Consider the following 24,472-nt stretch of genomic DNA (forward strand, 5'->3'; position numbering starts at 1 on the left):
CGAAAGGTTACAAAAACGTGGCACCTCAAACCAAGATGAAAGGGAGCTCGAGAGGGTACATCACACTCTATCCCCGATTTACAGTTAAAGTTTTTACGACGTTTTTACATTAGCCGAAAGAATATTTACATTTTAGAAAAGTTGATTACACAGTTAAAGTTTCTGACCTTTCCCTCGGGTTAAACTGCAGAGTTAGCAAGAAAGAAATATGTTATGTGGCCATTACCTTGTTGAAGTACTGCTGCCTGATGAAAGAGGCCGCCCGCCTCTAGCTTTGACACACACACTAGGTCAGATGACGATCAAGTGGCCAAGATACGTGAAAATCCGCATTTTATAAACCCTCGGGGAAAGTTCGAGACCTTTTACGAATAAACCAGCCACACCCTCTCAATTTATTGGTTAATTTGAAAATTACACTCAAAATAGAAGAAGAAGAAGACTGTGATTGGTAGAAAATTAATTACGGAAATTAGGGATTGGCTGGATTCAAAACAGGCGGAAAATAAAGATAAATATTGCCAACCCAAAAATAAATGAACATCAATTAGTAAAGAAAACTTATGAATACAAAACTTCTTTAAATTAATAGTTCTTTCACTTCGCACCAGCGTGCATGATCATAGTTTCTGGTAGTGACATCTATGGAAGAATGTCCAAACTTCTTGATGAATAGCGAACAAAACAAGTAGAAGTACAGTCAGTTCAGGAAACTTCACAATAATAACATTATATCATATTTTAGTGGTGACATCTTCTGAGTAAATTTATAAGTTGGTCTAGTTTCAATGTCACTGTTTCACCACTACAGGAGTTCTTATAGGCGCTAGATTTAAATGCGCGGCGTTGGGGTGTGCCTCCCGGTACAATTCTTCTTATTCTTATTCTTCTTAGTATTATTATTCCCTCTATGGATAAATGGTACCCCGTGATCGCTGGTTCAAATCCGGCAGAGGTATCCGGATTTTTGAATGATAGAATTGATGTCCCATTCGGCACCCCTTGTTGTACGATGCCGGCATGTAAATGATCCCTGTTGACACATCTGACAAAATTACCTGAAACCGTGCCGTATATCATCGAAGAGAGATTAATTTTATTATGCCATCTAGTGCAGTCCAACACAACGTCGAAACTGACGCGAAATTAATGAATGAAAATAACTACACATGGTAGCTAAGGAGATTCAATGATCATTATTAACTTATTAATATTGTGATTCAAATTCACTCAAGAAAATATCAATGCCGTCAGTTATGAAAATGATTTCTTCACTGTCCGATGGTCATCATTCCATGACTCTTAGTGTACGAGGGTGCTGATACACGAATTGCCCGCACTTTCACCTCCTACCTTAACTGGTGTTAACACGACTCTGCGGTTGATGTCACCCATATATTACTCTCAGACTCATTACAGTCACCGTGGGCCCACAGAGCTGTTTTACGGTTTTTGTGGAATCCATAGCCTCTGACTACAACCATTTGTTCTGTCATATCAGCCCATATTAATGAGTGTTTTCTATAATGTAAATTACTACTCGATGAACTCTGATCCACCATGACTACTGTGCACTACCTTCCACTAAACAAAAACAAACTACGAAGCAGATATTAGTCAAATTCTTCAATACTGTAGTGCACTTGATTATATTATAATGCAATAACTTTGGAGAGGCCTTTAACTGTGAGCTGTGAGCTCGCATCCGGGAGAGAGTTGGTTCGAATCCCACTATCGGCAGCCCTGAAGATGGTTTTCCGTGGTTTCCCATGTTCACACCAGGCAAATTCTGGGGCTGTACCTTAATGATGGCCACGACCACTTTCTTCCCATTCCTAGGCATTTCCCGTCCCATCGTCGCCATAAGACCTACCTGTGCCGGTGCAACGTAAAGCAAAATAGCAACAAAATAATAATAAACTTCATAAACATCTCTCAGACGTGGTCGCTAAGGTGACAACACGGAATAACTTGATTTGGAAATTAGCAGGCACCTTCTAGGGGCTTGCGCATCTGTTTTAATATCCACTGTCTTAGCCCGATCCTGTTCTGTCGCACAATAATGCTGAACACCTTGGTTCACATCAAGGAGACAGATGTGCAACTCAATTAGTCAAAGGGAATAATTACCGCTGCATACGTAGCACAAGTACTCCATTACTTCAGGAGCTAATTTCACATTCCTTCGCAATGTTCTAGGAGATTACAATCGCTTTAGAAGATCCAGAGAAACATCAAGAAGTACCCCCGCCCCCCACCCACCCAGGTATCTATAACAGTCATACCAAGAACACAACATCTGAAGTCAAAACAATCACCGTGGCGGAGTGAAGACCTCTTTGCAGAACCTCATGCATGATGAACAACTGGGTACGAAAAGTACAACGTAGATTTAAGTACTGTTGCATGAATACCACTTGGGTAATTATCCGATCACTGCAGAGCTTCCAGCATCAGTACACAACACTCCTGCCGACTGACCAATACGAACATTACCCACCAGCGTTGGTTTCCCTCAGACTCAGTGAGGGATCCCACTTCTATCGTCTCAAGGACAGTGTACCAGAACCTGAGACAATTGGTGGCGGATACAACTGGGGAGGGGGACAGTGCTCACCCAGGCGACTTCACCTACATTTTCGAACAAAGGCCTTGTGGGGGATGAAAATATTGTACAGGATAGGCAAGGAATAGGGAGAAAAGTGACCATGATCTTAACTTAGGCACCACCCCGGCATTTGCCTGGAGAAGAAGAGGGAAACCACGGAAAACTATTTCGAGGATGAAGGGGGGGAGATTGAGTGGGCCCCGTTCCAGTCATTGTAGCACTTTCCAAATTTCGTGGCAGAGCCAGGAATCGAACCCCGGCGTCCGGCGATAGCAGCTGATCACGCTAACCACTACACCACAGAGGCTTATATTTATACGCTTACAGAATATGTTCTGATTTTATCAGTCGATAATTATTGTTATACCCATGATTATTTACCAAAACAGGAATCGTGGTTTCGGTCTCTCTTGTCATCCCTAGATGTTGGGGGGAATTGAATTTCGATACACGTATATTTTCCTCCTTGCTCTTGATTTTGCATTTCAGTTTATATTACTAGTCTACATTACTCTATTTGCACTCTACCAGTCAGGTCCTTCACACTGCGCGCAAGGTTCTATAGGTTCCAACTTGGATTGGGAATTTTCCTCATACCACAACAAGAATCCATTACATTATAAGAATGTCGTATGGTTTTATCTACATTTAATCTCTGTATCAGAAATATTGGACCTTAAGAAAGACAGACACCCTCTGCGCCAATGTTCAACATTCAATTTTCTACCTGAAGATGCACTTGAAATACAGAACTCAATAGAAGTATCTGGACTTTGCATTCAACCGGCATTTTATACTTTTAGTGTGCAATTTTAGAGTATTCACTAAACAAGGGCATATTTTTAGTCATCATTGTAAAAAATCGTGTGATACTATTCTTACAGTCTAATTGTAATTGATGTAAAACCTGAAAATTGTATTTGTCATTGATAAGTACAAGGTAAGGTAAGGGTTATTCTGCCCGAAGGCAGGTCCAAACCTCCGCAGAGGTGTTCCTGAGCCGGAGTTTACGGCGGTAGGGTGGCCAGTTTCTTTCCGCTCCTCCATTCCCTTACCCTCCACCAACAGCGCGTGGCAACCCATACAACTCCTGACCACGCCCAGTGTTGCTTAACTTCGGAGATCTCACGGGATCCGGTGTTTCAACACGGCTACGGCCGTTGGCTGACCAGTACAACAATATTTTAATCTATCAACATTTCATCACTCCACCATTTTATATATACGTTATCGCATCACATACACAGTTCACTCTTTTAATTTTTATTTCCACAATTGAATGTCAGATTGGTGATACAAAGCTAGAACAGGTCAATAATTTCAAGTATTTAGGTTGTGTGTTCTAAAAGAATGGTAATATAGTAAGTGAGATCAAATCAAGGTGACGTAAAGCTAATGCAGTGAGCTCGCAGTTGCGATAAACAGTATTCTGTAAGAAGGAAGTGAGCTCCCAGACGAAACTATCTTTACATCGGTCTGTTTTCAGACCAACTTTGCTTTACGGGAGCGAAAGCTGGGTGGACTCAGGATATCTCATTCATAAGTTGGTAGTAACAGACATGAAAGTAGCAAGAATGATTGCTGGTACAAACATGTGGGAACAATGGCAGGAGGGTATTCGGAATGAGGAGGTAAAGGCTAATTTAGGAATGAACTCGATGGAGGAAGCTGTACGCATAAACCGGCTTCGGTGGTGGGGTCATGTGAGGCGAATGGAGGAGGATAGGTTACCTAGGAGAATAATGGACTCTGCTATGGAGGGTAAGAGAAGTAGAGGGAGACCAAGACGACGATGGTTAGACTCGGTTTCTAACGATTTAAAGATAAGAGATATAGAACTATTGAGGCTACAACACTAGTTGCAAATCGAGGATTGTGGCGACGTTTAGTAAATTTACAGAGGCTTGCAGACTGAACGCTGAAAGACATAACAGTCTATAATAATAATGTATGTATGTATGTATGCAATATAATTTTGTTTTAGGGCATCGGCAAACCCGTAAATTTATATTAATTAGGCTGATGATGACCCATATAGGGTCGAAACTAGTCCCTTGATAACATATTGTAATGTATTTATAAACATTGCAATTATTGTACAGTATTGTGTACGTGGAATAAACTTTGTAAATTATATGTAAAATTACTAGCCTGTTGACATTGTTACTAGTTATTTTCTAACTCACCGAGCTGAAATCATGAGCTAGGCAGCTATAGTAGAGACATTACAGGACGTTTACAGTGTCTACCTTTAAACGTCGCCACCCATGATGTGAAGAACCTGAAATTCTGGACCAAGTGTTGGGCTAATGCTGCAAGGAAAATATACAGAGAAACCTCTGCCATAACAAGGTCCGTTATTTCGTTGCCATGGCCCTGCGGAAGCCAAAGTGGGAGGTTCATGAGGAAGTGGCTTTCAGAAGACGGATCGACCAGACCGGTGGATATTATCGCCATAAACGATAAGGAAAAGAAATATCTGCTATTGTACACCACCATTCGCTCTGAGGTCAACATGGAACAGGCATTGGTGGTGAATGAGGAGAAGAGAGTCATCTACTGCCCATGCCTCCCTCACTAAGTGAGAGGTTTAACACAATTGGTGTGCGAAGTAAAGGAACTTCCCTTTAGAGCCAGGGAGCTTCGTTTAAGGACAATATTTCCTATCTCAAGAACTTAATTACATATTTTGAAGGAAGCGTTGACAATATTAAACCACCATTTATATTGTCATTAGATAATAATGACTCATTATATTGCATTTCTATTATATATTTTTAAAAGTTGATTTTATTCCGGATGCTTGTGGTCACGCGTAATTGCGGCCTGATATCCTTTTTTTTGTTGAGAATTTAAATAATTCTGGGAAAATAATAGTGCATGGTGGAACATTTGGTAATTAATGAGTGTGTCATTCCATCAACAGAACAAGGGTCAATTGATTTAAAACTTCTCGTCATTTATAGAACCAGTACTGCGAATTTCGTGGTGTTGCTGCCCTACGTCGTACGTTTAGCGTCGTGTCCAAAATATTACATTGTTTCGATGAAGACAGCTCCAGTTGTTGGACTGGTGCATTATCCCATTACCTTGACAGCAGTAGAGTTATAAGTGCAAAAGTCTCCGTAGTGTTAAATTTGTCCAAGTTAAGAGTTATTTTCAAATGAAGGTCCGCTATAAGGTAGTTTTTAATTTCCATTAATATTCCTTCCGCATTCAAACACTGATATCGCGAGAGTGTACCCTAACGGGAATATTTAATGAAAACAAAATTAAGAAGTTCAATGAAAATAAAGACATTGGATTCGATTTTGAATATGAAAATTGGTGTGAAGTATGAGAATAAACGCTGGCACAATATCAAGCAATCCTAGCATGGAGATTATAGAAATAGACATATGGAGACCTACAGTCTCCCATCATCTTCCTAAATATGTATATTTTCGTACGAGCGAAGAAGGAGAAGTAGTAGAAGAAGAAGAAGGAACAATTGTAGTGGATAACACTTGGTGTCAATTATGTCACAGAGATACGTTATGTATGCTGTATATCTATTTATTTAGTAGGAGCTAACCGCGGGCTCCGTAAAGTTGGAAAGACTTGATATATACATGATGATGATGATGATGCTTGTTGTTTAAAAGGGCCTAACATCTAAGATCATCGGCCTTTAATAGTACGAGATGGACGAAATGATATTATATTTAAAATTTTAAAATGTATCCACTGACTAGAATTTAAAACAGATAAGAAATTATGAAGAACAATGGTTGTGAGTTTTAAATAATCAATGGATCTAATTCGCAAAGCCTTACTTTTAGGGAAAATGAAAGATGATAGATTATGGTAGAATAAAACATTGCCATAAAATGCAATAAAATATCATGCAAATTACTATTTTAAAAGACACATTAAAATAAACAAATACAAACTAAAACAGAGTCAATTTAATACAACGTAGTGAACAATAATATAGGGGCTGCCTGGCCGAGGCGGTAAAGGCGTGCTTGGTTCGCCCGGAAGGACGTGGGTTCGAATCCTCGTCAGGAAGTCGTAAAATTTAATAAACGAGATTTCCACTTCCGGAGGTTCATATGGCTATGAGGTTCACTCAGCCTACACAAAAAATGAGTACCAGGTTAATTCCTGGGTGCAAAGGCGGCCGGGTGTATAGCTAACCACTCTACCCCATCACGTCCCGAGGTTAACAATGGTGGAAGCCTTTACCTTCCACTCCTTCAAGGGCCTTCATGGCCTGTACGGAGGTGACTTTGTTTTTGCTTAAAACAATAATATAAAGACTAATATGAAACACTACCTTTATATGCGATGAAACAAACCACTCTCCCTCACAAAACGGATGACAAGGTCTGCTGACTGCTCGTCATCTCGCAGGATGAGGGAGGTATTACTCGGGAGTTTTAGACTATGGCGCAGATCGGCCAGGTCCACGCACTCTGTAAGAATGTGTATCACGGTAAGATTACCGCCGCAAGTACACACCGGACGGGGTTCTCCTTTCAGTAAATAGGAGTGCGTTACTGTACCGTGGCCGATTCGAAGACGGCATAATACCACTGCTTCCCTCCGAGAAGCCCGAAGGGAGGTCCTCCATACCTTCGTTGTTCCTTTTATCGCTCTTGGCCTATTTGTAACTGGAGTAGCCTGCCACTCCATATCTCAATGGGACATAACCAAACGTCTCAGCCGAAAGCGAATATCACTTGCTGGAACCTTGTAAGACAGCGGGGGCAGTGTAACTGCCTCATTGGCAGCTTTTTCAGCTAACTCATTTCCCCCACACCCATGTGCTTGCGGGCCACATAAACGTGATTCTGGTGCCGGCATCCAAAAAACACGGCCAGCAGATCCTGGATCCGCTGCACCAGAGGATGCCGAGGAAAACATGTATCAATAGACTGCAGCGAGCTCAAGGAGCTGGTACACAACAGAAATTGCCGGCGCACATCGGACAGCGCGTACCGCAGAGCTTCACAGACAGCATATAGCTATGCTGTGTACACTAGAGGTTTCTCGGAGAGGACAACGAACGCACAGACCACTTCCGTTTCTGACCTGGAATCATCCGTGTAAACGACAATTGAATCTTGATACCGGACAACAACGGACAGGAAGAGGCTCCGATATATCGAGGGGTCCATGTTCTCCTTCGGGACAGTGTGCAGATTCAGGATTATATCAGGTCATCGTATTATCCACGGAGATTCCCCACGGTACCACTCCTGGTTGTCTGACAAGACAGGGAACCTAAGATACATTAAACAGTCTGTGACTGCTATCCAAGCGTATTCCAACTGGGCGCGTTGCTCGCGTACAGCCGACATTTTGGAATACGCAAGGATAACATGGATGAAGTGGCATCTGTCGCAAATTTTAAGAATAGGATAGAAGCATTTTCTGGTGCCTCAGGTGTAAAAGCGGCACATTTTATTCAGCGAGCAGGCTAGCAATTGGTCTTGTACGAAAAGCGCCCGATGCCAACTTAACCCCGCTGTGGTGGATGCCATTCAGTCACGCAAGGAAGCTTTGCCTTGCTGATCGATATGCTGCTCATTCGTAGTAAAACCAGGATAAAATAGGTGCCCTATAAAATCGTAGGAGCACCATGCGTTCAGTCCCCCAAGTAGTGCCGCTAAGAAACTACAAAATATTCAACTTTTTAAAGCATTGCATTTTAACTGCTACACGTGTAGCTCGCACGATAATTTGCTATTGAAAAGGAGCCCAAGAAATCGGAAAGTGTCAACTACAGGAGATTTAAACGACGAATCTGTAAGACTCTGCACTATCATCGTGTAGTCAGCATCTTGGCGGGTACATTCAGAGAACTGTGCTTACGGCGCGCTTCCTGGTAGGAAACACAATCCATGGTCTTGATCTCAATTTTCTTCTCATCGAGATAGTACCAGACAGTTCCGATCTTGGGGGAAATGAAGACCAGGGAAGTTAGTGCACGTGTAAGGAGTTGTGCACTCTTCCGCGCCATGAGCTTCTCTGCCAGATGGACCACACACAGTGGGATTCGAGCAACGAGATACCATGTGCCCGAATCTCTTGCATTGATAGCAGCGCATGGGAGGCGGGATGTATGGCCTCACATCGCAGCGACATGTTGTAAACTTGACTTTTTCTGGTAACACTGACAATTTGAAGGAAGCCATGAACGCACCCGGGGCAACGTCTTCGTCGTTGACTTTGCGCGTAATGCGCCGGACGTGTGTCACGCCACGTTGCTTCATGTCTTCCATCTACTCATTGTCAGTGTTCAATATGAGATCGCGGTGGAAGATAACTCCACGAACCAGATTCAAGGTGTTGTGTTCGTCATCTTTGACAGGAATATCGACAAAGTTGTCGCACTTGAGCAACCAATGAGCTTGCACGGCAGTGCGTGTCTTTAATAACAAACTATCGTTGCGCATTTTCTCAGCTCTTCCAGTTCGCCGTAGACACCTTCTATGCTCCTACCAAACAAAATAAACTTCATCAACTTGAAATCACTCCCATCAGTTCTGGTACCAACCAGAAATCTGGGGAAGCTGCATCACATTTATTCACGCCACGCTTTTTCCTAGGGGGTTGAACCCCTCAAGGAAACAAATGTTAGTGTTCGGTCAGGGACCCCCTAGGGCAGGCTGAATGCGTTTCGAAACCATGCCCGGTATTCTCCCCGAATATAACCCACTCCGATCAGGGGCTCTATAGCCGAACCAAGCAGCCAGGCAATACCTACCTGGTGTAGCAGGCGTTGCCCGGGGTCGGATGTTAGGCGATGCCTAATACGTAATGACTGAGGCAATGAGCACTACGACTTCCTTCCTCACATCACCCGCAATAGCATGTACCCCTTAGCTTGTATAGAGTAATAAGTATAGATTGAAAATAATCAACAGTGAATAAAAATATATTCTTTTGGCATTTGGCAGTGGGGGGACCTGTGTTGTCAGAAGGATACTACCAGACGGGTACATGGCGCTCCCACCCAAATGTCTTCCCGGGGTCACCATAGGAATTTCGAGCTTAGTCTTACACGTAAAAGGCCCATCTCCGAGCAGCACGCATATCAAGAATTTTGAATCTTTCTACAACTTAGCCTAAAAAGGATAAAAAATAAAGCGAGGACTGATGGCCACATTACCCCTTCAGGCGCGTTCTACGACAGGCAGGGATTATCTGTGAATGTATTCAGCTCCTCCCATCCACAGGGGGTGCAACACATGATACCTAACCACAATCCATATCCGCGCCTAGGTCGCCCCTTTTAGTCGCCTCTTACGACAGGCAGAGAATACCAGGTGTGTATTCTACACCTGCGTCCCCCACCCACAGGGTGTGGATAAACAGGAAGAGTTGTGGTAATATAATGTAATTTTATCAACAAACACTTGGAAATATATTTTAGAAAATTGAAATGGAATACATTTGTATCTCTGCAGTTTGGTAACTTTTCAAACATATTGCGAATTACTGATATCGATTAGTAATTTTATACATTAATCAGTGTCATAGGACAAAGAACAATACCTGTCATATTATTGCGAGGGTATATGTATAAATCCCTAAGAGTTCCAACGAGTATATACAGACTGGTCGGAAACAACGTAAAACGGGTATATGAGCATCAGAGCGTTGGTTACACTGACAGGTAATTTGAAAATAAGACGTCCATTTCTCGCGACTGTCTCATTCATCAGCTGCTGAATTTAGCTCATCAGATCGCTTTGCGGGCGATTTCTGAATGGATTTGCTACGCGGTGTTGGTAAATCTGCACGTGACTTATGACCGGCTTGAGAGCGCCAATAAAATAAATAAACTTCTCCGGGGAGGCACTTGAACAAGGACCTCCCTACTGATAGGATCGGCCCACAGCAAACCACGCTACGGTGTGTTTGTGTTCGTTGTTGATTTCTCCTCATGGCTCTAAGTCACGTGCAGATTTACCCCCTCGCAAAGCCCATTTTAATTCGCCCACGAAGCGATCTGATTGGTTAACTTCAAAAACAACTGCGCGAGATATGGACTTATTGTTTTCAAATTATTTTTTCGTATGATCAATCCTCTTACGTACATGTACCTGGTTCACGTTGTTTCCTACCGCTCTGTATACGGAGAGAAACACGGAATTTCTAAATTAATCCCGGCTATGATTCCCCTTAAGGTGGCTATATACACTAGGAATATTTTTAAAAAGAATAATCTCTAACAATGTTAAATTTTTCTCTTATTTTATCATGATCAAACTGAGAAATTTCATTTTACACAAATTTTATGTTAATTGTTTATAAAAAAATTATTTGTTGCTATTTACACTGAGGTACTTAAAGTCTTCTATCTCTCACATTTTTTAACCAAAATACATAAAACTTGAACAAAAATAATCTTACATGGGAAATGTTTCCTACCACTTTTGTTTCAATTAGTCAAAAGCAAGGGTTTTAAAATATATTACAATTTAAGTTTCATGAAATTTTATTTTAAAAAATTGTTTAGAATGTTGTTAAAGTTACATTTTTACGAATATCAGTGCTAGAGAACATAGATACATGTATTAGCTTTAATGTGACATACAAATAAAAGCAGATATCATTTCTTTGACAAAAGTTAGAGCATTTTGAATGACGTGAAATGTCAGAAAACTAGACTCAGAGCTGCAATATGTGGCTGTGGTAAAGTTGTTGTCAACAGGAAGTAATTGTAGTAGGCCTATTCCTTTTTTCCTTGCAAGTTTCTTTACGTCGCACCGAGAGAAAGGCCTTATCGCCATGTTACTATTTCCTTCAAAGGTAAGTAATTGTGTTCAGAATTCAATTCTGAAGGTAATCTTGTTGAAATCAGTTGATCTATTCATTTCTTCTTCTTGTAGTGCCTTCTCCATTACTGAAGGTCGGCCACAATCACAGCGAAGTCTGCACGATATTAGGCTGTACTCATCAGTCAATTACTTTCTATTCCTGTCCAATCACGCAAGTTCCTCAACCAAGAGTGTATGATTCGACCGCGGCCCCTACGTCCATTAATGTTACTCTGCATGATCAGGTTTAGTGGGTTGTACTCTTCTTTCCTCATAATATGCTCACGGTGGGCTGTCTCTTTTCTTGATTGTACACATCGACATTCGTTCCCTCTTCAAGCGTTTGAGTACGTTAGCATTGGAGACGTGGTCAGTGCACGAGATCCGTAACGTTCTTCGGAACAACCACACCTCGAAGGCTTTATTCTTTTAATGGTGTTACATTTCAGTGTCCATGTTTCAGCGCCGTACAGAAGCACTGAATATTCATAGCATCTGACGAAGTTGTGACGTGTCTCCAAGATAAAGCTTCTGTCACACAGTAGATTCCTCATTTTCAGAAAGCTAGTACGAGCAATTTCTATTCGTACACAGATCTCTAAATCCGGGTCTATGTCCTCAAGTAATCCAGCTGCCAAATTACAAACATTATGAAAATATGTGCGGATAAGCAATCATTTTATATTTATTTGTGGAATTGAGGTTAATTTATCAGATAATAAATCCCTAGACTGCATTGTATAATATATTCCTCGATATTTTAACTTTAATGCTATTCATTTGTTCAGGTTATTCGTTAAGAGTTTCGGTATCGAAAATGACGGCAATACATTAAACCTTCTACCCGTATATTACACATTTTTACCAGTTTTATTAAATATTTGACTAAATAACTACCTCTAAAACCCGTTCGAGTGCCTCATGACCCTAGATACAAATTTTAGTTCTGATCAGTGGAGGTGTGTATATTTGTATAGGGAAAAAACAAGCTTACTTATCTTATTTACAGATTTATTAGCAAATGTGCCCGTGCTTCATTACGGTATACTACCTTGTAAACGGAGTTACCGCACACGCAGCAAGATTAATTAAATTGCACGTCTCTTAGCGCAATCCGAGAAACAAAACGGGGAGGACCCCATACGTTGTTTCCGATGTAAGGTGCACGTTGGGGAAATTCTGTTGTTAATGCCAGGTCACATTTCCTACACAGCCATTCACAATTGAGTTCGGGAGTTTCACAATAAAGGCAGGCACACTTGCCAACTGCCATTCACAATAGAGATAATAATGTCAAGTACCATTTCCTAATGCCAGTCACAATCGAGTTAGAGATATTTGATTTAAATCGAGAAATGGTGCGCTATCTAAAGTATAAGGACTCGAGATACGAATAAGGCATAGTACCAAAGTTGAAGATCTCCTCAAAATGAGCAGCGATTGTGTAAGCGGCTTCGTGAAATGGCTTACCGTTTAGAAAGTACAGTAGTTATCACGAAACGAACGATGGCAAATCATTGAAATTGCCTCCATACATCAAAATTTTCCGGGGCCTAAAAGTAATACATTTGAACGGCCTGGAACTTTCCACAAAACGAAAGAGTGTCCACTGACCAAGCGAAATTATGTACATAAAAATGTTGTTAAAAATGAAGCGACGTTTCACATGTAGTGCAAGGATTTTACAGAAAATCAATAATATAAAAGAAAACGGAAAAATCATGTTGGGGTTTCCCTATAAATCCCCATTCAATTGAGCAATTTTTAAATCATATGCATATCTAAACCTTCCCCTGCATGAGTATACTCTATATATGAAGTTTGGTCGAGATCTATCCAGCAGTTTCGCCGTTATGGTGGAATAGACGGAAAAACAGACACGAAACCTAAAACTATTGACCCAGTCTTGAGTTGACCTAAATCGGATAAATATCTGAAAACCTGGCAAGATAAAAGAAATTACAGACAGCGAACCCCCTGCAGCTTTATAATTATGTGCTCGTTAATAAGTGCACACCTTCATTTCGAGATTTACTGCTTATAAACAGTACGTCAAATCAGAAAACGGATTCCGCCATCAGATTCCACTTTCAGTGTTCTATATTTGGTCTTATGACATTTTCCCGTATCTCCTATATTTATGGGATAGATTGAGTTAGAATCATTAAACAGTGTGAATGTGGGTACTGTTTTCACAACTTACTTTATTTTTCGGATAATTATGTGGGAGCTGGAATCATAAAATTTGATTAACCTATTACCACTGTTGGTGTCAATGTGCGTACCGAATTTCATGATTCTCTCTTTCCTATTAGTGTGCCAAACGATAAGATATACGTGTATAAAGTACAAGATTAACATACAATTGATAAATGCAGCTCTGTCCGACGTATAAGGAATCGAGATAGTTTTTGGGGTTGCTGAGTTGTATAGTGACACTTCGGAATTTTAGTTCATATTCAGCACCCTTTGGGGCGGAGGGACGAGGGGGAGTAAGATACGTATAATAATAATAATAATAATAATAGAAAATAAAGTCGAATCCATAGTTTTTGGGGCCGCTGAGATGAATAGTGGCATTCCGGAATGCTTTAAATTCGAAGTTAATCACCCATTTGAGGGATGGCAAGTGGAGAGAGATATAAAAATAATCGGAAATAGTGTTGATCCATAGTTTTCGGGGTCGCTGGGATGTATAGTGAAACTCCTGATTTTTAAAGTCCAAATTCAGCTCCTTGGCATAGGGGTGAAAAAGGGTAAAAAATAAAATTACCAAAATGAACGAGATCATGGATGTATGTGTGTATTTTGCTAGCATAGGACCATACATGTGCATCCCCTGAAACAAAAACGCGACTGTGCTATCTATTTTGTGATACGGATTACCGTATAGCCACTACTTACCCCGAAACGAAGGTCTGTATCGTCATTAAAATTGCCTCCATATTTCGATACTTTCCGGGGCCAAAATGTCATACATTTGTACAGATTGGAACTTTTCCTCAAAGGAAAGAATGCTCAGGTTTCTGGGTTAGCACTCGCATACATGCGAAGTAATTAAGGAACAAATATTACAGTTAAGAAGGTTGAAATTAATAGAAAATAGGATTATAACTGAGAACAGCCGGATAGGACAAATATGTATATACCAAGTGGATGTACTGTAAAATAAAATGTCCTTCGCTAAATTTTGATGATATAAGTTACGGATATAAGAAGTCATTAACAGAGAGAAATCTAGGCGCAGGAACTTTTAGGTAAACAGATTAGAAGATGACTTATGGTGTTATTACTTAATCCTAAAGGGACAGGGGCAAGAAATTACAGCGGACAACATAAGTAGAAGAGAAATGCAGTGTAATTGATAGCAAATGCCAGAAAACACCTTACAGTTTTAAATCATGGGCACCGGGCGAGTTGGCCGTGCGCGTAGAGGCGCGTGGCTGTGAGCTTGCATCCGAGAGATAGTAGGTTCGAATCCCACTATCGGCAGCCCTGAAGATGGTTTTCCGTGGTTTCCCATTTTCACACCAGGAAAATGCTGGGGCTGTACCTTAATTAAGGCCACGGCCGCTTCCTTCCAACTCCTAGACCTTTCCTATCCCATCGTCGCCATAAGACCTATCTGTGAGACGTAAAGCCCCTAGCAAAAAAAAAATCATGGGCTATCCTCTGCGGTACAGTTCAAGTACTAACAGCCCCTTTAGAGCTTTTCGAATACGATTTTAACCTCCAAGCGTATTCCTAAAATTTCCCGCGCCGGGCTGAGTGGCTCAGACGGTTAAGGCGCTGGCCTTCTAACCCCAACTTGGCAGGTTCGATCCTGGCTCAGTCCAGTGGTATTTGAAGGTGCTCAAATACGACAGCCCCGTGTCGGTAGATTTACTGGCACGTAAAAGAACTCCTGCGGGACTAAATTCCGGCACCTCGGCGTCTCCGAAGACCTTAAAAATTAGTTAGTGGTACGTAAAGCAAATAACATTAATTATTAAAATTTCCCGCAGAATGGCAGCATGACGTCTCTCTCGCCTTCAACACAAGGAACAACCACGAGTTTTCAGGAATGATTAAGTTACTTCCCCGCTAGCAAGCAGCCAGGGGCGTTGCCATGGTAACCGGTAGGTTCATTGTCTGTCGGCTACTCAATGGAGAGCATGAAATCCGCAGAAAGTAGTGTATTTCTTCCTTATTTGAAGTGTAAGCGAAATTATGCCGATGCAAAATTTGTTTAAAATGAAGGGACGTTTTACATGTAGTCAACGGATTTATAGTAAATTAAAAGTATAAGAGAAAATGGAAGAAAACTGTTGTGGTTTCCCTATAAATTTCCATTCTATTCAGTGATATTTAATATATCTGCGGTCGAGATCTATCCAGCCGTGAGAGTGAAACAGACGGACAAACAAACACGAAAACTAAAAAGCACTGTTACTGTCTTGAGGTGACCTAAATTGCAAAAAGAAGAAAACCTGAAAAAATTGCATATCAAACGAAATTACAGACAGTGGACCCCCTACAACTTTATTTATTTATTTATTTATTTATTTATTTATTTATTTATTTATTTATTTATTTATTTATTTAATTGCGATGTTTGTTTCACGTTTTTAATATGACTTTGTGACTTATAACTTCTAGTACTGGCAACAGTGGTTAGAACATTGGTAGTCGTGGTCGGTAACGTTTCCCTTCTGAGAACATGGAGCAATGTCTTGGCTATACGTGAAGATTCCCTGTAGTTGTCCTCCTTCATGTGGCTATTAATACCGGCGGTGAAAGCAGCAATATAAACTAAGTTACTAATGCTTCAGATCTCGGTGATGCTGTCAATAATTTAAAAACTGTAAGTGTTATTGCAAATATCAGGATAGTTTTGGGAGTCCACGCCAGCTGCTCCAAGTTAAATTTTAATTTCCTGATTTCATTTCCATGTGATGATGCATGACGATGCAAGTTTGGCTCAAGACCAGCTTTCATTTGGCTCCAGTCAGGGCATATACAACGTGAGTTATGTGTGTGTATGGGGAAGCCAGCGCCTACCAGGCTACTGTTACACCGTGCTGGCAAAGGAGATTTAAGTACAAAGGTAAGGATATCTATATGCTTGGCCGAATGGACAGTGTTCTGATCACTTGTTCAGAGTGTGCAGGGTTCGATTTCTTCGGAAATAAAATACACAGTTACATAAATCATAATGTTACATTATTTCGATCCAAAACTTGGTCGAATCCAGAAAATTCTTTTTTCTTTTTGCTAGTTGCTTTACATCGCACCGACACAGATAGGTCTTATGGCGACGATGGGGCAGGAAAGGCCTAGGAGTGGGAAGGAAGCGGCCGTGGCCTTAATAAAGGTACAGCCCCAGCATTTGCCTGGTGTGAAGATGGAAAACCACGGAAAACCATTTTCAGGGCTGCCGGCAGTGGGGTTCGAACCTACTATCCCCCGAACACTGGATACCGGCCTCACTTACGCGACTGCAGCTATCGAGCTTGGTCAGAAAATTCTGGCTGGCTCGTTGTAACAATAATAATAATAATAGTATTAATAAAAATATTAATAATAACAGTAATCTTTTTATTTTATACATGTACATAGGAACAGATTAGTTTAATGATGCTGTACGTAAGAAACGCTTGAAATTCTAACGTCCCATATGTAGAATGGACAATAATAGATTTACTAAAATACTGTTAACAATAATAAATTCAAATAAAGTCAAGTTGAAGTAGTAGAAGAATTTAAGCAGCTTTTACAAGACCTAAGCGCTACAGGCGATACCACAAAAAATCGCAGTCTTTGGAACACTGGCTGCAAATCACACATTCGTGGAAAAAAGGTACAAAATTGTACACTGGAAAACAGTGGACAGAAGAACGCAAAAAACAACACAACGAACCCATGAAGAGTTTCTGGGAGAAGAAGAAGACTGGAAGGCCGACCGACCAAACTAACAAGTTCAAACATACTCTGTAATTGGGCATAATAAATAAATAAATAAATAAATAAATAAATAAATAAATAAATAAATAAATAAATTAATTAATTAATTAATTAATTAATTAAGAAAGTAAGAAAAATGAATATGTTTTTATGTAGTCAGTTTACCGTCCACGGTTGTTTTTTTCCCTCAGACACAGCGAGGGATCCAACCTCTACTGCCTCAAGGTCAGTGTCTCCGAGCGTGAGACGTTTGATCGCGAATCTAACTGGGTTAGGAGAGCGGTAACTCGCCCAGGCGGACTCAACTGCTATGCTTGCGTGAGATGAGATGGTTGGAAGGAAGGGGGAAGGAAGCAGCCTTGGCCTTAAATTAGGTACAATCCAGGCATTTACCTGGAAAAGAAGTGGGGAAAACATCGAAGACCACTTCGAGGATGGCTGAGGTGGGAATCGAACCCGCTCTACTCAGTTTACCTCCCGAGACTGAGAGGACCTCACTTCATCACTCATACCACTTATAAATTTCGTGGCATAGTTGGGAATCGAACCTTGGCCTCCGGGGATGGCAGCTAATCACAGTAGCCTCTACACCACGTAGACGGTCATATTAATAGTAATAATAATAATAATAATAATAATAATAATAATAATAATAATAATAATAATAATAATAATAATAATAATAATAATTGTACCGGGCGGTACACCTCCACGCCGCTAATTTAAAATGTGCGCCTGTTGAAACTCCTCTGCTGGAGGAGGGCTGAACTTTATCTACGCTGTTAATTCTTTACCTTCTCAGAAGATGTCACCACGTGGAAAATTTTGAGTTTTTGAACTGTGTCATTTTTGATGTGTTTTTGTTTCGCCTGAAGTAAGAAGTGTAAACTTTCTCTCCTAGAGGACACTACTGAAGATCAACAATAGTGCACCCTAGTGCGGAGTCAAAGAACTATTTTGTTGGAGAAATTTTATTTCAAACGTTTGTTTCTTGTTAAATTTCTTTCTGTTATTGTTTAAGTTGGCTGTATACCCCTCCTTTTCCCCTTGTTTTAGATTTATCCAATCCCGAATTTCTTTTAGTAATTTCCGACCAATCCGATGTATTTCCCCCCAACTTGGATATGTTTCTATAACCTAGCCAATAAAATTATTGTGGGCGGGTGTTTTCATTCCCCTAACGCCTAGAACCTTCCACGAGAGGATATAAACTGCTGATTTTTGGGTCTCTGCGCCACTTCTGTTCCATCTTTCAGTGTGTTAAGTACATAGCAGGGGGCGGGAAGCGCCTCTTTCTTCGGCAGCGGTCAACAACAAGGTAATGGCCGATTAATAACTTCTTTCTTTGCTAGCTCAGCAGTTTAACTTTCGGGGCGGGTTCTAAGCGTTCAACCATGTAACCTTTTCCTAAAATGTAACTACTCTTTTCATATATTCTCTTTTAAAACGACATATCGGGATAGAGAGTGCTTAACCCTCTCGAGCTCCCACTCACATCGTCTTGAGGTGAACTTATTTTTCTCAACCAATTCTTCCGTAAGGTAATGTAAATTGCTATTAAGTCACCTCTGTAGTATGGGATTAGCCCTTGTATTAACGGCCTAGTGCCAAGTAGGTCTTAAGCAAAGTGTATTAGGAGTGCAAGTTCGCCTCCTCTCAAATTGTATTTTAGAGGTCATGTATTAACCTTCTTGTCATTTAACAGACCTCAGTAGGTTGGGTATTTTACCCCTGTGTATATGTCCTTTCAGGACAGCTTAAAGGTGGAGTTCGGAGTGGCCTATGATAGGCTTGTATTTTAGGGGGAAGTTGCCCTTTCTTGAAAATTGTGTTTCTGCCTCAAGGAGGCTTTTGGGTGTAATTGGAAGCAAATGTTTCTGGCATGTTTGGGGGTTTTCGGCCCCTTTGTTGTATGGTGTTCATTGTAAGGTTGGGCTCATTGCTCAAGAATTATGTTTCTGACTTTTGAAGCCCCAAATGGGATACCTATGTAAATGTATTTTTCAATCGTGTTTCGGCTACTAAGTACCTGTTCTATTTGTTGTTACCTAATTTTGAAAAGAAAATATAACCTTGTTAAATTTTAAAATTAATTTCACTTTAGTAGCTTGAGACCTATTCACCACCCAGCACCTTCTTTCATGCATAACTACCACAAAAACACGGTAACAAGTGGTAGCAGAGCGTGGTTGAATGGGTCTCAATTTAGACCTTTTTGACGGCTACACATTGTTTTGATCCGAACTCTAACCATTTTCTCAGTTGCTGGAATTTTTTGACTTTTTCAAAATTGTTCTGTCATCATGCCAGGCCCTCGCGATGTTCTCCATCTTAATTATTTGCGCAAAGAAGAGTTGATCTATGAATTAACTATCAGAAATGTGCAATCTGGAGGCACGGTTGCAGTAGACACAAACAAGCTTAGAGAGTCCCTAGATTTGCCCATTTCCATCCCCAATTTGGGAGAGAAAGAAATTGATGACTCTCTTTCCACGATCGTCGAGAATATTACTGGGCTAGCTTCTGTAGTTAGTTTTTTTATGAAAATGATCCGTCTCCTAATCAAATTAAGCGTGTGCAAGGCAGGCTATATCATTTTTCGAATAGGGTTAACGATCTGTTGTCTCTAAAACTGAATGACGTTCAGAGGAAGGAAGCTAGTACGCTCCTGGAAAATATTTCCGAATTATCTAGTAAGGTCACTCTATTGTTGACTGGGGAAGTTCCTCCCAAATCTGATCAACCCACCATAGTGAATGCAGGTAGTGAGGAAGCGCCTCCCAAGGGAGAAGTTAATAGGATAACCGTTGCTGCTCAAACTATCCCTGCCCCATTGGACAACGAATCTGAACGTCGTGCATCATTGAGTAACATCCGTTCTGAATTAACTTCCTTGCCATTGAAACCTTTACCTACTATGTCACCTGGGTTTAGCAGCTTGCCTCATCCATTGGCAATGTTGCTCAGAGGTATTTCTAAGTTTTCTGTTAATACCACCAGTGATGTAATTTCATTTTTAAGATTTCTAGTTGAATTTCAGGATCATGCCCTTGTGTTTTCTCTTTCTCCATGTCAAATTTTGCAAATTGTTTATCCGTATGCTATTGGTATTCTTTCAGATAAAATCGTAAGAGCCATTGCCGAGCAATCATCTATTGAGGATTTCCATGCCCATTTGCTAGCTAATTTCATCCCGGCTAGGGCCAGGTCCTGCCTTATTCAGAAGTACTATTATCGTGTACAGCGCTTGGATGAAAACTTGGCTGATTTCATACAGGACATTAAGTTTTACACTAGGGTGTTTGCCCTTCATTTTCCTGAAGATCAGATTGTACAGGCTATTGTAGAAGGCATTTCACCATCTTATAGGTCATACTTGTGTTTCGCGGCGTGCCCGCAAACTTTCTCTGAACTTGAAGCGTTGGCCGTCTCAGCGGAAGGAGTTAGGTACGCCGATTCCTTGCGTGTGGCAAAAGAACCCCCTCCTTCGTTTAGTAATACTCGGCCTCCACCTCGCCGACCAGTCACACCCCGTAAATGTTATGCTTGCGGGTCGCCTGACCATCTTCGCAATAAATGTCCATTGGTCAAAAGTAGTAGGGCAAATAATTTAGCTGGTTCAGCACAAGGCTGTTTTAAATGTGGGGCCTTCTCACATATCGCCAAGAATTGCCCAAACTCGAATAGCACCCTCTCCTGCTCAACTTCTGGTGCAAATTCTACCTATGCCAATAATAAAAAGTGACTAGTGGCTTCGGCTGAGTCGACTAATCCATCTTCCCGAGACTCAGCCCCTGGTAAACAGGTTGTAAATTCAGAGGACGATCAGCCTTCAAATTCATCTTTTGAATGCCCTAAAGAATGTCTTAGGATTGCGGCGGATACCCCCGCACCTGTTCCTTTTCTTAAGATTGAATTAAATAACGAGCCTATAACAGCTCTCTTAGATTCAGGAAGTGTTTGTTCGATTATTTCGGCTGAATGGTATTCTAAATTGAAAACGGTGTGTAAACTTCCTGACTATGTCTCTTCTCCTGTTCAATACGTATCGGCTAATTCATCTCCATTAGAAATTCTAGGTTCCTTACTGGTCAAAATTACATGGAAAGTTAAATTGTTTGTGGCCAAGCAATTGTCTTGCCCCATTATATTAGGAGCTGACATTATTTCTCACACTGGTCTTGTGCTCGATCTCCAGTCTAGGTCGTGCACATTCAAAATTGCTTCTAATTGTAAAATCCCACTATTAAAGTGTAATTCTGTGTCATGTTCGTCTATTTCGCCTACCCAGGATGAGATGTTGTTAGACCTTAGACATCTAACTGAGGAGCAGGCTGATAGTATTCGCAAACTGTGTCAGTCATTTCCCGAGGTGTTCTCTGATACTCTTGGTGTTACTGACCTTATTGAATACAAAATTGAGGTCACGGATTCGATTCCTGTCCGTTTTCCACCTTATAGGCTATCTCCACCTAAAATGAAGGCTCTGAAAGAAATCATCGATCAGATGTTGAAGGACGGTATTATTAGGCCCTCTAAGTCAGCGTATTCTTCGCCTATTTTTTTTGGTCCCGAAACCCCAAGGAGGCTTCAGGCCTGTCATTGATTACAGGGCTCTCAATCGGAAGGTGGTGTTGCAATCTGTGCCCCTTCCTGACCTTCATTCTTGTTTTTCATGGTTTCGTAAGGCCAAGTTCTTCACCATCTTGGACTTGAATCAGGCCTATAATCAAATTCCCCTTGCCGAAGAGTCTAAACACCTTACAGCGTTTGCCACGGACTGGAATTTATACGAATACAACCGCGTGCCTTTCGGGCTCCCCACCGGAGCAGCTGTACTCACTAGGCTACTAGATAGGGTCTTCTCCGACATCAAATTTGAGTACTTATATCACTACTTGGATGATGTCGTCGTATTTTCAGAGACTTTTGAAGAACATCTAGATCATCTGCGAGAAGTTCTCGACCGCCTTTGTAAGGCTGGGTTAACGGTTAAGTTGTCCAAGGTTGCCTTTGCTAAGCCCTCTATGTCTTTCCTAGGGCATATTGTGTCACCTGATGGTGTAGCAGTCGATCATTCTAGAACACAGGCCATTCGTGATTTTAAACCTCCCAAGGACATTAAAGGTATCGCCAGGTTCATTGGTATGGTGAATTTCTTCAGGAAGTTTATTCCTAACTTCGCTAATAGAGCGGCGCCCTTAAACCTTCTTCGTAGGAAAGGCATCAAATTCGAGTGGGGACCTTCTCAACAAGCCGCTTTTGAAGACCTTAAATTAGCTCTTTGTAATGCCCCTGTACTTGCTATGCCTGATTTCTCGAAGAAATTCATTGTCCAAACCGACGCATCGTCGTCAGCAGTAGCTGCAGTCCTTCTTCAAGAGACTGAACTAGGGAGGCGACCCATCGCCTATGCATCTAGGACTTTGTCGGCTCAAGAAGCCAAGTATTCCATCTATGAGCTCGAAGGTTTGGCAGTCTTATTCGCCTTAGAGAAGTTCCGTCTCTATCTGGAACATGTTAAATTCGACCTGGAGACAGATAATCAAGCCTTAAGCTGGGTCTTAGGTAGGCCGCGTCGTACTGGTCGTATAGCCCGTTGGGCCATCCGTATTTCTGCCTTCCAATTCGATGTCAGGCATATCAGAGGTACTGAAAATGTTGTTGCTGATGGACTCAGCCGTATGTTTTCAAACGACGTTGAGAACCATGAACCGGTCGACCGTTCATCTCCTCCCGAGTCCACACTATTTGATGTTAATGCCATTTTAACTGATGCCCCCATGCTCTTTAGGGATATCGAGAAATACCAACATGAAGATCCGACGCTGGCTCCGATAATGGAAACCCTTTCTTCTGGGGAACGTGTTGTCCCTTATGTTCTGAGGAATGGTGTTTTATGTTGCCCTTCGAGGCATGACAAGATGATGAAGGTTGTCGTTCCAGCTGTTCTTGTGCCTATGATCTTCAAGTACTATCATGAGACCCCATTAGGGGGGCATCTTGGAATCTTTAAAACTCGTGAAAAGATTCGTGAAATGTTCATCTGGAAAGGTATGGACGGTGAAATCCGTGAACTAGTAAAGGCTTGTAAATCCTGTTTGATTAGTAAACCAACCATGTCCACCAAGGTAGGCCTCTTGTCTTCTCAGCAAGCGTCGCGCCCCATGGAACGCCTGTATATTGATTACGTAGGACCATTCCCCCAGTCAAAGGGTAATGCCAACAAATTCATCCTTGTGTGTGTAGATGGTTTTACCAGATTTTCTTGGTTATTTCCGACTAAGCTGGCTACCGCTCAGTCTACCATTACTTGCTTAAATTCTATTTTTGCTTCTTTTGGTCCGTGCCAATATATTGTATCTGATAATGCTAAGGCTTTTACATCTAATTTATTTCGTAAATTCTGTTTTGACTTATCCATCTCTCATGTAACTACTTCTGCGTATTACCCTCAACCATCTCTGGCTGAACGGGTTAATCGTAATCTCAGGTCCGCACTGATTGCCTATCATCATGATGATCATTCCAGGTGGGACACGTCCCTGCATTGGTTAGCTTTTGCTTTGAATTCGGCGGTTCATGAATCTCATAAGTTCACTCCAGCTTCCTTGATGTTCAAGTTTATTCCCAACACGCCGCTCTCTAACCTTTGGTCTCTGAGTGACATTCTACCCGAGACAATAGATCCGGATAATATTAAAGATCTTTGGAAGAAGGCTAAAGCCAATCTTAAGGTATCTCATGAAAAGGTTAGAGAAAAGTATGATCGTGGACGGAGACCCACCACTTTGAAGGTAGGTGACCAGGTGATGGTCAAGAATTTTGTTCCCGCGGGCAAGTTTGCCCCCAGATTTCATGGGCCTTGTATCATTCTCGATTTTCTTACGCCAGTTACGTTGTTAGTAAGCAATCCAGCCACCGAGAGGATATTTAGGGTTCACCTGTCACAGGTGAAACCAGTGTAAATTTTGTGTCAACTTGCTTCATATAATTTGAAAGGAATAAGAAGGTTATATATTTTTTTTTTTTTTTGAGTTCAACTTTTAAGGCTTTCTGCCCCTTCTATAATATTTTGGTCTTATATGTAAGCCTCGTGTAAAACCTT

Source organism: Anabrus simplex, chromosome 4 (genome assembly GCF_040414725.1).
Source record: "Anabrus simplex isolate iqAnaSimp1 chromosome 4, ASM4041472v1, whole genome shotgun sequence".
Classification (NCBI taxonomy): domain Eukaryota; kingdom Metazoa; phylum Arthropoda; class Insecta; order Orthoptera; family Tettigoniidae; genus Anabrus; species Anabrus simplex.